This window comes from Mustela nivalis (genome assembly GCF_964662115.1).
Source record: "Mustela nivalis genome assembly, chromosome: 8".
Classification (NCBI taxonomy): domain Eukaryota; kingdom Metazoa; phylum Chordata; class Mammalia; order Carnivora; family Mustelidae; genus Mustela; species Mustela nivalis.
Window position 1 is genome coordinate 84,648,819 of NC_139027.1, and position 11,587 is coordinate 84,660,405.

General features: G+C 47.7%; 1 long non-coding RNA gene across 1 annotated transcript; it reads right to left on the minus strand.

Annotated features, from left to right (window-relative positions):
- Positions 1–5,489: 5,489 nt before the first annotated feature.
- On the minus strand, positions 5,490–10,463 carry LOC309872339. Its single transcript, XR_014315794.1, has 3 exons — positions 10,280–10,463; positions 9,826–9,982; positions 5,490–6,002 (listed from the first exon to the last, which is right to left on the minus strand). It is a non-coding gene; the product is annotated as an uncharacterized lncRNA (long non-coding RNA).
- Positions 10,464–11,587: the final 1,124 nt, after the last annotated feature.

Here is an 11,587-nt window from a genome sequence, read left to right on the forward strand (position 1 = left end):
GAAACAACGTAATGGTGAAATTACCCCTAATTGCTCCAACACTAGAGGTAAATTTGTAAAATAGAGAATTGAATTCAAGGAAATTAATTCAGACAGTAGGAGTTTACTTTCTGATACATATTTAGCTTCTGGATTAGTACCTGCTTGCACATTTCCCGAATTCTGAAAAACAATATGTTTTTATCCACCCCAGTCAGTCAATCTGTAAACTAAATTTAATTTTAACAACAATTGAAGTTTCTTTAAAATCTATTTTATCATTGTACGGAATCTGAGAATGCAGAAAGATTTTTCCTAACTTTTTTTTTTTTTTTCACTAAAAGTACCCATCTCATATCAAGAGGAAGAGAAATCAGTAGTTCTTTTCTCGTGGTGAATCATTACTAGGATAGACTTAAAGCAGATTACAGTTAGAGTTTTTGTTTCTGCAACTGAAGTTCTGCTGTAATTCTTAAAATTGTTGGCTACAGGTCAGGTGATCATGCATTTCATTCCCCCCCACCCCGGGGAAATCGTAGTTTAAACCTGTTTACTGGTGTCCTGCATAGTTAATGCCCCACTCACTGTCAGAGAAATCTCAGTTTAGAGGATAAATAATAGGTTTACCGAGACTTAGCTAAGTAGTATCAACTCACAGCAAATGAACAAAGTGAAAAAAAGAGAGAGAGACACACACACACAAATCGAGAAACAGACTCTTAACTACAGAGAACAAATTGGTAGTTACTGGAGGGGAGCAGCATACTCGTCTTGAGGAGCACATGATGAGGTATGAAAGTGTTGAATCATTGACTTGCTCACCTGAAACTAATATTACACTGTATCTTAACTATACTGGCATTTAAAAAAATAGTATCAACTCAAAAGTAAACAGTATTCTATTCTATTCTTCAAGTTTGATGAAACCTTCACTTTTCTTGTTAAAAAATGCTTTTTTATTTAAATGCAACATCTTACATTGAGCATGTTGTAAAAAAAGAAATAGATGCTTCTTTCTGTATAACTTCAGAAATAGCATTCTAAAATGCAGATTTTTGGAAAATCCCATTTGGGGCAGTTTTTGCAGGCAACCCACCCACTAGAACCCTCTAATGCTAGAAGTAGAAAAAGCTGGGTTTACCAAAAATAAGTTTGAAGATGATACTTAATTACCAGGCAGCAGGAACTTGAGAAGCTGCTTGCCCAGGCCAAAGACATGTCCTGAAAGGTAGGACTGACAATGAACTCTGCTTTCTCCCCTCAAGACACCTGGTGGCCCACTCTCAAGGGGAAAGTCATGGGTCTGTCCGAACGCTGGGAGGGCGAGAGTCAGGTCAGGATCCACCCAGGGAGAAAGCCTACTACACACTTCGGGTTTTCGAGCAGGACCCTTGAAAGGTTACACACTGGGGAACATCATGATCCTGAACTAGATCTGAGCTTTCAGCAAGTACAGATATGAATCCAATTAATCCCTGAGAGATGAAGTAGTATGACTTACCCCACATGCCTGCCGGCAGCAAAGGTAAGTTCTAGTTCAATGAAGATGATGTCACCCCGGAGCAGGCTGGGCCGCTAAGCCAATGTGACTAGTTTCCTTATAAAAAGAACTTTGGACTCAAACAGGCTCATGGAGAGGACACCACATGAGTGTGGAGGCAGAGATCGGGGGATGTCTACCAGCCAAGACATGTTCAAAAACTCCCAACAAACCACCAGGACCTGGGGGAGCGGCAGGAACGGACCCGCCCTCCCAGCCTCAGAAGGAACCAACCCTGCCCACTCTTCCAGCTTCCAGAACAGGGAGACAGTATATTTCTGTGGTTGAAGGCACCTGCTTTGTGCTTTTTTGTCCTGGCAGTCCTAGCAGACTGGTAGAGGTGGGGAAGGTAATGACCTAGGAAACTATGAGCTCCTCTTGTCCCTTGCTCCACGCACACTGTGGTCTGAGGGTATCTTAAACCCGAGAGCGCGGCAGGGCGGGCAGGGTCAACAGAGGGAGTCTGTTTGGCAGGGAGCAGCGGTGTGACTTGGGGGCTGGCCTCAAGTTTCTGGCTTCTGGCCTCATGCGGGTTTCTGGAAGATATTCTTCAGACCTCCAGAAACTAACCAAGTGGCATTTACCGTAATTGGAGAGAGTTGGGCTTGGCCACGGAGCCCTCAGGTGCAGGAAGTGGAGCTGATTGGAGAGAAGTCACAGCTAAGTGGGAGCACACTGAGGGTCAGAGGGAGGGCTTGGGGCTCATCTCCTCCGCCTCCCGCATTCCCCTGGGTGTTAGTGATCAGCAGCTTGCCTCTCAGCAAGAGAGGCTGCACTGCGACCATAGGAAGAATCCCATTAAGTATCTCTTCTTATAGTGAGTGCCACATTCATTTTTTTTACGAAGGGCTCAGGAGGGACAATACAGAGGAAGGGGCTTCTCTTGCTGGTCTCAGGGGCTGCACTCATGGCGGTGACCAACCTGTAGGAACAATGGTGATGCTCCGTCCCAGCCGCATGCCCAGAACGTGACCTTGGAGCCCCACCTGGCCTGCTGACCCCTCTTGATTCTGGGGGCTCTGGCCTCCCACCCACAGAAGCACCTCCTTGCCTGCAAGCCTGTGAATCTGCTCACTGGCTGTTCTTCCCTGATTATCCAGGCACTGTGCTCCTGCTCCTCCCTGGGCAACCCTGCCCACCGCTCCACCATTCCTACCTCCCCCCTGGAGATCTGTACCCCACTTGGGGTGGGGACCCCCTGTCCAAGTTCACCCTTCCTTGGGCACTCTCCTGCAGCACCGTGGAACTATCAAGTAATTTCTCTACATCTACATTTTCTAGAATCACAGCTTAAGTTAACGATTCCTTCGGTTTAAGTTGCCATGTGGTCAGTCCCGTGTCCGGATTGGACCCAGGCAGATACACTCTGGAAAGCAAGGCACAGCTCTATATACCTTTTCACTTGAAACAACTGATGCTCACAGAAATGCACAGATCTGATGAAAGCCACTCAGCTCTGGTCCTTCCACAGTCCAAGAGTCCCCTCGACTAGAGGTGCACCCAGCACAGAACATACTACAAGTGAGCCCTATCGGGGTCGGAGCGCCTCGCTGGTCCTGACCTATGTGAGTGTTACTCCTAGGGGATGGCATGCTGTTTTACTTATTTGCATAATTAAATTGTATAGCACATGTGGTTTCTGCAAGAGCATGACAGGGTCACTGGGACATAGAGCTGGAGGGACAAGTTAGCTGGATATCCCTCGATTGTTTTTTGTATTCATTCAACACATTTATCAAGTAACATTTCCTCATTTCTCCAGGGGCTTAAACAACAAGCCAGCGTTCGTCACATTTCGTGGTTCTGGAGGCTGGATTGTCCAAGATCAGGGAGCCGGAGGACCTGGTGTCCGGTGAGATCTGCTGCCTGGCTTGCTGATGGCTGGCTTCTTGTGGCACACCCACACAGCTGGGAGAGAAATCCTTTCTCTCATGGCTCTTCTTATGAGAACATTGATCCCATTCTTGGGGGGCTCCACCCCCATGACCTAATCACCTCCCCCAAGTCCCCACCTCCTACTACTGTTACATCTGGGGTTGGGTTGCAACACGTGAATTTGGGAGGACAGGTTCAGTCCACAGCAGGGGCAGTGGTTCATTTTATGTGTAACTTGCCTGGGATGTGGTGTCCAGCTGCTTGTTCAAATACTAATCTAGGTGTCTCCGTGGAGGTGTTTTGTAGATGTGGTTGACATCTGTACTCAGTTGAGGGGCTCCTGGATGGCCCCATAGGTGAAGAGTCCGACTTTTGGTTTTGGTTCAGGTCCTAATCTCAGGGTCACAAGATTGAGCCCCCTCCCCCGCCCCACCCCTCAGCTCTACACTCAGCACAGAGTCTGCCTGAGATTCTCTCTCTCTGTCTGCCCCTCCCCCACTCGCTCATGCTCTCTCTCCCTCTCAAAATAAAATAAATAAAAAATAAAATCTTTAAAAAACCTCTCTGATCAGTGGACTGATTAAAGCAGATTACCCTCTAGAGGTAATCAGGGTGGGCCTCACGTAATCAGTGGAAGGCCTTAGGACAAAAGCTGAGGCGGTTTTGTTTTTTGTTTGTTTGTGTGTTTGTTTGTTTTTGGTGAAGAAGGAAATCTGCCTCCAGATTGTAAGCAGAAATCCTGAGTATGTTTCCAGCCTGCTGGTTTACTGTACAAATTTCAGACTTGCCAGTCCCCACAGTTGCATGAGCCAGTTCCTTAAAATAAAATAAATCTCTTTTTATATGTCTCCCATAGGTTCTGTTTCTTAGGAGACCCCTGAATGATACAGTGGACAACGACCGTCTAGGAGATGGTCAGGCAGTCCTGGGGGAGGGACCAAGGATCTGGCATTTCTAATAATGGAAGTGGTTATGTTGTTAAACCCTGGACATGGCTAAACTTGGACAAAGCTTCCAGGTCCATTCCTAGCATCACCTGGAGACTCTCTGAGGGATAAGGAGAAAAGTCTGGCTAAGTGAGGACAGAGAGGGCTTGGCAGTTTAGTGCCTCCCTGGAGAGAAACAACATGGCCTGAGCAGCCCAACCTGAAGAGATCTGGGCTGAGAGACTCCAGGACCTTAAGGAGACTAGGTGACCTTTGGTGAGCCCGGGAACTCCAGCACCATCTTGTCCCTGGCCAGGGGGAGGCAGGGGACTAGTGAATAAAAATAAATCTCGGGGTGCCTTCATGAGGTCTTGACCTACAAAAAGAGTAACTAAGCCCTTGGTTCCAGTACCCTTTAGAAGTGTTACATCGCAGGACTTGAGAGCGCTAGTGAAATTATATTTAACAACTTGTACCTCAACTTTAAACCCCAGGTCAGCAGACTATGGTTCATAAACCAAATATGGCATGCTCTTGTTTTTGTATGTCCTCTTGCAAGGGGGGTTTTCACGTTTGTAAAGAGTTGGGGGACAAACCAAAGAAAGAATACGTTTTATAAATATTCTATGAAGTTCACTTATCAGTGTTGTAAAGTTTTATTGGAACACACCTTTTCCTTTATATACAGTCTTTGGTTGCCTTTGTAGTACGTGACAAAACTGCGTCATTGGGACACAGATTTATAGCACATAAAGGTAAAGTGGTTAGGATCTGGTTCCTTAGAGAGAAAAGTTTGCTGATTCCTGCACTGAACCATCACACAACATTGATTCTGTCTGGTAGGGTTACAGTCAGTGTGCTGGGTCATAGGTGTGTGATGAAGCATGTTAATACATAAACATACTCAAAAAGCAAACACATATACACACCCATACACATAGCTATGTAAAATCTTAGCTGTTTTCAATTTGACTTATGAAAGTTCCAAGAAAAACATTACGTAAACAATAAAAAATATTTTTTAAAGATTTTATTTATCTATCTGGCAGAGAGCATGAGAGAGCACAAGCAGGGGGAACAGTGGGGAGAAAGAGAGGGGAAGCAGGCTCCCTGCTGAACAGCGAGCCCGATTCGGGGCTTGATCCCAGGACCCTGGTTAGGTTAGACGCCTAACCATCTGAGCCACTCAGGCACCCCCCAGAAATATTTTCATTTAAAAAATGGCTTCCTGACACAAAGTGGAACACACCAAAAAACTGGGGAAAGTCCTAAATTCTATAGTGAAGGGTCCCTGGGTCCTTTGAGCTTGTTGTCACGTGGCAGCTGACTGGCGTTACAGAAAGGGGCAGATAATTACTGAAGATTGGCTTCACAGATGGCAACACCAAGACCAAAATCAAAGACACACCTTCATCTGTCAGGCGTGCATAACTAGGGACTGACTGGGTCCCCCTTTCCTTGCACTCTCCAATGACATCATAAGCATAGGTGAATCTAAAATCATTCCTCTGTGGAGAGGTCAAAAACAGCATTGTCTCGCACTTGGCACTTCCAAATGCACCACTCTCCCGAGTCATTCTGAAGTTCAGGGGCCGTCCAGGTGGAATGTAGAAGAGAAAGAGAACAGCAAGCGTTGTTGGTCTCCTGTTCCAGCTCCCTGCCCCTCCTCTCTTCTCTTTGGCCTGGGGGACGAGAACCATAATTTTATAATGAACCTCCAGCTGCTGGAGTAGATTCATCTTCTGCAGTTTGAAGAATGCATCTGACATAAGGTGGGGTGTATAATTCCTGGGTATAGAAGGGCTTTAGAAGTCCTTAATATCGCCTGGGAAAAAAATCTAGTCAGACAGAACAAGACCATGGTGTAGGTACTGATGGCTCCTGAAGCCCCAGCGGTTCAGTGCTTGGTTTCTCGTAGTCCGTCTGTGTCTTACTCTCTGAGGTCCGAGGGCATGTCTATCCTCCTGCCTGGTCCAGAGTCTGGGCACATCCGGAGGAAGAAGTGAATTTGTTTTCTAATGATGCATCTGTTTAAACAAGTGACTCTTTCATAAAATGGAGGTAATTAAGGGAAAATATTATCTCAGCTTATTCAATTTATGCATTTTGGCTATATACTTTTTATTTCCTTTGCATATAGATTCTGATTTAAAACGACATTCCCAAGAGAAATGAGCTTAACAGGAAATGAGCCACTGCGGAGGTGAGCCTGCTGATCCAACAACCAGGTAATGGCCCTCCGCGGCAACCAACTAGGAAATGGAAATGCTGCACCTTCCAGCGTGATGGCGCTCTACTATGGTGACTGAGTGAGTCGGATGACTCTCCGGCTTTTCCCGCTTTCATCCTAGGTGTTTACAATTCAATTTCACTTTTATGCAGTGACGAAGTCTGGTTTTGATGACATTCTCCCTGCAAGTTACTTCTCCTTGAGAATTTAATGCGGGGTCTATCACACCTTGGCTCCAGTGGCCTCCGTTAATATTTAATTAGTGAGTGAATGAATAAGTGGGTCAATAAGCCAATCCAGATGTCAGGGCTCTGACATCAGCTGGAGAAGAGCAGACGGAGCAGCCTCTGAGCTTGGCAACATGTCAGCGGCCTGGCAGGAGTCCCGGTAACTGTCGTGGCTCAGCTCCTGGGGATGGTCTCAATGACACACTTCCATAGTGTGCTGACAACTGAGGTGGGGGAGAAGTCATTTCTTCTCCCCACCTTTTTATAAAGGTTTTATTTATCTGAGAGAGAGAGAGCAGGAGCAGGGGAGCGGAAGCAGGGAGGAGGCAGAAGCAGACTGCCCGCTGAGCAGGGAGCCTGCTGTGGGGCTCAACTCCAGGATCGTGACCTGAGCAGAAGGCAGATGCTTAACTGACTGAGCCACCCAGGAGCCCCAGGAAGCCATTTTTTAATTCACACCAAGAAACAGAGCAAGTAGCATGAGCCTTCGCTACCAGAGCTCTGCTGTATCCTGGACCAATTTCTGTTTTGCTTTTTGTTTGTTTGTTTGTTTGTTTGTTTTGATGTTCTGGCATCTCTGCCTTCTGGATCAAGGAAGACATTTGTCAGAGTGTGCTGGGTGTTGCCAAACATCCCCCCCACCATTATATGCGGCAGCCCCGCCTAGGAAGCGTTTCAGTCGGCCTGCTTCTCACCCCACATTGCAGAAAGCAGGTACAAAGAGTCTTTAGGACGTAGACATCTCCTAAAGCAAAACTGACTAGAGACGGAAGATGTTGTTACAATTCAGTCTGTCTGTGGCTGAAATACTTACGGAGGAAGAGCTATGTATTGACATGGCATTCTAGACGGTGGAATCTGCCTCAGGCTGCATTTACTGACTTGCTACCATCCACAGTGGTGTACAGGCTGGAAGCCACCCTCGTCCCTTCAGCTGTCCCATCCTGCACAACACCAGTTCCTGTCTCTCTAACTCCAAAGTGCCTGATGGTCCATGTTCTCCTCTCCAGCCATCTGAAGAGACTGGAGCCTAGACATCCAATGGCCAAGCACTAGGCCTGTGACTCTAGGTCCCATGACTTCACTTATGTACGACAAGGCCCAACCAATGTACTTTGAAAAGAGGGTGGACAACAGGGACAGAATCACATACCATAAAGGGACCATCAGGGAAGAAATTTTCCTTTATACTTACATGACTTGCTTCCAGGTTATTCTACATCAGTTAAAGTTCTTGGAAGCCCAGACCTGTAAGTTCTGTCCTTAAAATTGTGACTCATTCAGTCGTCACACCCACAAATGAGACAGATGAAATCATAGGGGATACATGAAAAGGCATGTCCCTTGAGGTTCAGGAACCCAGCACCCAGCTGGAAGTCTGGCTTCAGGGATCCAAGATGGCAAGACCCAGAGCCTCTGCTCCTGTGTGGTCAGTGAGGAAAGGGAGGGTCCTGAGAAAGTGACTGGAGCAGGGCCAGGCACAGTGTGGACACTCAGTAACCATTGTTTGTTATAGAAGGTAAATTCTAAGATAAGGTACGGATAGATTTGGTTGCAACTGACCAATAGCAAAATACACCTCATCTCGGATTCATTCACAAACCTCAGATTCTTCAGTTGAAGACATCCAACTAAATGGAGCCCACTTGAGACCATCGGGAGGACTGCGGCTGGGAGAATGGAGCACCCCCTTGTATTTGCAAAGGTTGTGTGGGCTTTTCTCCTCCGCCTCTAGGAAAGTCACTGAAACGTGTGCTTAATTAGCAAAACACTGCTTCTTGGGGCCATTGAGAGTTTTGACATAGATCCCGGCCCCTCCTCTCTTCTCTTAGCATCTAAATTGTATTTCCTGTAGCCATGCATGTTCCACCTTCTCTTCTAGGTACACTTCATTGCTAAATGAGGCAGTTAACTCCTCATGAGCTGGGAGATTTTATATTTACTATGCCTGATGTGAAATATTACTAAAAATATGACACAGACATTAATTTTTTATTCTCTCGTTCCAAGCTTCCCTTATGGAGTATCCAAGAATATGCTAGATGGGCCCCTCTCCGTCCTCATTCTGAAGCCACACGCATGTCTTTCAGTGAATGGACGGTGGCACCGGGCAGCACAGACTTCGAATCCTGTCTTTGTGAATTCTTCAGAGCTGCGAGCAGCTCTGGGCAGCTCGTGCGACCTCAGAGAGCTCTGCGTCGGACGCCCCGTGCAGACCCCGCGTGTGCCCCGCGTCTGCCCGATGCTGAGCGGATCAACCGTGGGAAGCCGCGGGCACAGCCCCGGAGCAGGATGCACCTGAAATGATCCCATCGGCTCCTTTCCTTAGCTCTCCGCCTCTCCCTCTTTGGCTTTTCTTCTTTTTCTTGCTGTCTCCCCAGGCACGTAGAGGGCATCCTGAGAATGCTGTCCGGGAGCCCTCCCATCCCATGAAACGCTTGCATTCTGTTTCTCCCTCATTCTCTCGCGCCTGGCTGGGGTTCTGGCGGAGACTCCGCCGCCGTCTTGCGGGAGGCGGATTCCCCGCGTTGACGAGGGCGCCATCTCCCGGTCGTCTCGGGAAGGTACACACACATTTTCTCCGGAAAATATGCCAGAAATGGGCACTTCAGTACTATTACCACACACGTCAGTGCAAAAATGGGCGGAGTAGCAACTCAGGTAGTTCTCAAGTTCTGTGTGTCTTGGCTTCTTTGCTTAAACTTATGGCAATACCATGGAGGAGAGATGAAATTAGGTGATTTGTCTATCTTGGAAAATGACTTTTATCGGAAGAGTTGAGCTTTTTTTAAAAAGTGGTTAAATGTGTAGAAAACAGCAAATGATGATTCCACTGGAAGTCTATAATAAATACGAATGTTTGGGTTGCATGGGCACGTTAGTGATGCTGAATGAGGTTTACTTCTCTACTCCCCAGTTCCCCCAAAGCAAAGCAGAGCTACGGAGGAAAGCTCTTTGCAGTGGTGCTGTCGCCTCCCTAACAAGGCATTTGTTCACGAACCAGGGGGTATGTGTGAGGGAATGCACTCACCGGACACCCTCTCTGACGCCCAACCCTCTCTCTTCAGGAAAAACCTGGCCCCGCCGTTCCAACAAAGCGACATCCAGATGCGTGGAAACCATCGGGAAACCACGGCGCTGACCCTCTTTCCCCCAGGGGAAAGCACCCCGGAGGAGAAGATTCCCTTCCAAGGGGAGGAGACCTCTGTGGGGAGAGCAGACAAACAGCGCAAGGATGCAGAGGGGAACCGCCTCCGGGAACGCGCGCGAGGGAAGCCGGTTTCCACCCCCGAAGTGGAAGCCCTCCTTGTGCGCCCAGGTGGAGCCAGTCTTGGGAATGACACAGCCAAGAAGTCCCCCAAGAAGGCCCGCCCGTGAAATCAAGCTGCCAGCAGCGAGGGAGATAGGCGGGAGCCCCGGGAAAGTCCCTAGAATCTCATCTACATGAAGCGTAGGGCGCGCGCGCGACTGTCACCTCCGGCCACACCCCGACCTCACTGACCACGGCTCATTCGAAGGTACAGGGAGGTCGTCTTCGTCTCTTCGACCATAGCTGAGTTGAGGTTTGGGGTGCCCGAGTCCCCCCTTAAATGTCCTTTGAAGTCAACCCACACTCCTTGGTGCGTGTACCACGTCCTGATAGGAACAGGAAGACATTGTCTCCCTCACACGCAAGTGAGAAGGGCTCCGATCACGTTCACTCATTAACCGATAGCTATTAATATGTAACTATGGTCTCCGGAGCCTCAAAATTTTGATACAATGTTCTCAACGTAGCTGTTTTAGTTTTCATCATTCCTAAGGCATTGCCCAACTTTCTAGGGCAACTTGCTTCATTCAGTTTGTCCTAAATGCACATTTCAGCATTCGTCCATCTTAGCCATTACACCGTGAGCTAGAATGGATAAAATAAATGTCTATGGACCTTTATTTTTTTTTATTTTGTTTTGAGAGAAAGAAAGCTGGGGTTGGGGGGCTTAGGGGAAGGAGAATAGAGAGAGAGAGAATCTCCAGCAGTGTCCCTGCTGAGCCTGAAGCCCAGGCTGGGACTCGATCTCATGACCCTGAGATGACACCTGAGCCAAAACCAAGAGTCGGGAGCTTAACTGAGAGCCACCCATGCTCCCCCCTATGGACATTTTCAATTGAATTTTTGTTTATGTGTGCTTAATGGCTGACGCCAGCTTTTGATCTGCTTAATTTAAATTTCTTTCTCAGACAAAATCCTTCCAGCCAAGACGGTGTTCCCTGTGGCCATAGATCACTGCATTCACACCCGGCAGCAGTTTTTCCCTATTCATGTGGAAACTTTGCTTTCCTTCTCCAGCCCAGGCCTGCCCTGAGCTCCAGAGCCACCCAAACATCAGACTGCCTACTCAGCATCACCTCCTGGATTTTGAAAACTCAACGTCCTCAAAACCTTGTTCATGGTTTTTCCTCCCCTTCGTGCCCCTCCCCTCCCACTGCCACCACAGCCCCTCCCCACTCCTTACACCCAAGCCTGTGTTTCTTTTTCATCAGGAAGTGGCACAAGCCAAGAAACGAGCAGGCTTCCTGGGGCCCCACCCTCTCTCACAGTCATGCATTCAGTTCAAGTCCATATCTGTTCACTGTAATTCACAGTTGACTCTTTCCTCTCCAGTCTCATGACCATCACCCTAGTCCTATCATTTCTTTCTTTCTTTCTTTTTTTTAAAAGATTTTATTTATTTATTTGAGAGAGAGACAGAGAGACCATGAGTGGAGGAAGGAGTGGAAGGAGACGGAGAGGGACAAACAGACTCCCCGCTGACTAAGGAGCCCAAGACCC